The sequence below is a fragment of the Gossypium hirsutum genome, chromosome A02 (genome assembly GCF_007990345.1).
Source record: "Gossypium hirsutum isolate 1008001.06 chromosome A02, Gossypium_hirsutum_v2.1, whole genome shotgun sequence".
Classification (NCBI taxonomy): Eukaryota; Viridiplantae; Streptophyta; class Magnoliopsida; order Malvales; family Malvaceae; genus Gossypium; species Gossypium hirsutum.
The window spans coordinates 73,620,439-73,624,307 of record NC_053425.1 but is presented as its reverse complement, the minus strand read 5'-3'; positions in this window follow the sequence as shown (position 1 = coordinate 73,624,307).

The following is a 3,869-nucleotide window of genomic DNA, read 5'->3' as shown; positions in this document are numbered from 1 at the left end:
TACTTCTCTCAAGTAAGTCAATTATAGTTAATGTCTTCAATTGAGATATTTTGGTACTTGAGCTTATGCAATTGAGATGGTTTTGATTAATGTAATGAATGAATAGTAAAGGATGGCATGATGAATTGTTTTGTAACTAGAAGAAAGGATTATTTTCGAGGTTATATCAGAATTATTTCCATAGCGGAAAGAGGAAAATGTGATAGTGAGTAGCAAACTAAATGAGTACAGTGAGGATCGACTTCTGATAATGAATTTCAGAATATATGAGAAATTAAAGAGATATATTGGAGGCACCGCCTGAGTGAAAGTTCTTCAACACTGAATATGAAATTGAGGAATCTAAGTGAAGACCACTTTTCTGGTAAGATTTTTAGGGAGGAAAATCCCTAAAGGGGAGGAGAATTGTAATATCCCGAATTAGGGCCTAATCGAAATAGTGGTTTTGTGACCGCAAATTCGAGATAGAAATAATTATTTTATGATTATTTTGAGGTCTATGATATGATTGCATGGTTGTGTGAAAATTTCGTGAAGAAGATCTATGCATAAAGTGCTTAATTTGAAGTTAGGGACTAAATTGAATAAGTTGCAAAACTTGCATTCTAGAAGTTTTATTATGAAATTGCATTGCAATATTAATTAGGAGGTCTTAAATAGCAATTTTACGAATTTCAAAGTTTATGGACAAATATTGGACATGAATGGAGTTTTTGAAAGTTTAGTAGTAAGGGCATTTTGGTCATTTAGGGGTTAAATGAATTAAAATACAAAATTAAAACCCAAATTTGCTCATATTCTTCGCCATGGACATGTACACCAAGGGAGACTCCATGGATAGGTTTTCCAAGCTTCCAAGCTCGATTGTAAGTCAGTTCTAGCCTCGTTTTTAATGATTTTTATGTTTTTGGAGTCCCGGCAACTTGATTTAGCTTATACTAGCAATAATTCAACTTAGGGTTCATATTTGGAAAAATACCCATAGGTGAAATTTGTGTATTTTGGTGTTTTATGATAGAATATGATGTTTTAAATTATGTTAGACAACTTGTGCTACTCGGTTTTAAGTGAAAACGAGCAAAAGGGCTTAATCGGTAAAAATACCTAATAGTCATAAGTACATGTTAGAGTGAGAATTTGATGTTGCCATAGAAGGGAAATATGATCAGCATGTCATAAAACATAAGAAATTAGGATGAAGTTTAATTTCCGAACCTTAGGGAAAAGTGCAAATATGCAAAATTTTAGGGGTCAAAATGAAAATTTTTAAAAATATGATTTTTGGACCCGTATGAATAGTGTGACAAATTATTAGGCTAAATGTGATATTATAGATGAAGGAAATCGAGATTCGGGCTTAAATCGGGAAAATACAAGGTTATGGACTAAAATGGTAAATTGCTGTTTCTGGATCGAGGTAAGTTCGTATGATAATAATAATGCAATGTTATGTTTGAATTATATTTCTTACTATTATTGCATATATTTTATGATTTAATATATTGGAAAAGTTGATGGAATGGTGTTTATGATGTGGAAATATGACATGAAAGAATGTTACATGAAATGCAAGAAAATGAAGATACATGACAAGTGATATATGAAATATGTGATATATGTTATGTAAATTCTTAAAAGCTGATTTGATATTTGAGTTGTGTCTTATTATACTATGAATGGACAATTAGTACTATGGATAGTAAGATCGACACTTCAGTAAATTCGTACATAAATAATCTATCGATTCCTTTTATGTTATTATATTTTGATATCATATGAAATGTGGCTGCCTATCAAATGGTTATTTGATGTAAATTATGAATTTAAATTGATTATGGACAATTTAGTAAAAAGTTGACAAGTGAGGAATTTTCTGATTGAACTTTCGGAATAAAAACGATACGAATGATCTATTGTGAGGTCGCATGTGTAGTACTAAGTGCAGGCTACTATGCGTACCCGAAAACTGTGATCACATGTGTAGTACTAAGTGTAGGCTACTACGTGTATCAAATGGTAAGGTCACGTGTGTGGTACTAAGTGCAGGCTACTACGTGTACCATATAATTGGTCACGTGTGTAGTACTAAGTGCAGGCTACTACGTGTACTGGATAATTGGTCGCATGTGTAGTACTATGTGCAAGCTACTATGCGTACCAGATAGCTTTGGCTACAAGTGTGAAAAAAATGTGCAGGCAATTGAGTATCAGTTACTATTCCGAAGAGTTCAATGGGAAAATCGATTAAGTAAAAATACAATTGAACATAATTACATGATGAATAAGTGTAGGTATATGTTTATGAAAAATTATGAGCAATGTGCTCGATAATTGGGTGAATTTCGATAAGACAAAATGGATTAAGTGGAATTATGTAAGAATGAATTTTAGTGGTAAAACAGTATTGGACAGCAGCAGTTGAATGACTTTGAAAATTCACTAAAAATTGTGGCAGTTGAATAAAAATTCAAATGATATATTAAAATAAAGCTTAATGAATCTATTTTCACATGAATGAAACAGGAGAAGCAAAAGAATTCTATATTGCGTGATATTTTAATTCTTGTGAAATAGGGTCTGAATGAATTCGAGATTCCCTGTTCTGACTTTAGAAATTAACCATAAATTGTAAAAAAAAAATATTAAGAGTCATACCTTACATGGATAGATTCCTTATTGAGTCTATTTTTAAGGGAAACAAACTGCATGGTGGTTGAAATTCTGTACAGGGAGAAATTTGGTTCGTAGTGCACAGAGGTCAGAGTAGTCGTACTCTGAAATAGGGGAGAATTTCACTAATAAACTGTACTAATTGGCTAAACCAAAAATTCTGGAAATTTTTTGGGAGAAATATATATGAATCTAGTTTCAAAGGAAATTAACAAAACTAAATTTGGAGTTTTGTAGCTTCAGATATGAATGATTTAGCAACTGTAACTCGATATCATATCTTAACCTGAATATGTGTAATTGTACAATTATAGTGTTTTATCTTGAAAAGTATGGTAGTAATTGCTTATTATTTTCATATGAACTTACTAAGCGTAAAGCTTACCCATCCTCTCCGTTTCTTTAGTATTGGCAGGTCGGCTCGGGGTTGGAGATCGTCGGAGGCAAAATCACACTATCAAACTATCATTTTGGGAAAATTAATTCAAATATTAGAAATATCAAGTGAGTGGCATGTATTGGAAGTTGGTTTGTGATATGTATTTTTATTATTATGATTTTGACCATACGTATCAATTTGCATTGAGTTATCATATAAAATCATTAGATGTGGTCCTTATCCATTATGGTTTATAAGTTTAATTAATCGTGTCATGTCCTATGTTTTGATGTGATGATATAGTTAGCATTGTTTGTTATGCATGTGTTCGAAAAGTTTCGAATTAAATGAAATTTTATGGCCCCGTTTTCGTCTATATGTATTGTTAAGTCTAGTAATGCCTCGTACTCTGTTCCGGCCTTGGATATGGGTAAGGGGTGTTACTTTTAGTGGTATTAGAGCTATGGCTTAGTCGGTTCTCGGACTAACCTAGCATGTGTAAAAGTCCAGCTATACATGCCACTCATCCGTGATAGTGTGATATCTTCTGACCCGTATGAGCACCGTCTTGCTTAGACAGAGGTACTCTCCAACCGACCTGCACTGACCATGTTCAATGTGATGCGAAGGTGTTTGAATAAAAATACGATTATGATGAGTCTCAATTTAGAAAAGTATTAATAAAAATTTATGATATATATGTATATAAGTGATAACACGTGAGATGAAAGGTCATGTTGTGATAACTATCCATACTTGCTTGATGCTCATATGATGTAGTGCACTTGGCTTACTTGAAAAGATGAACAGGATAAAGAGA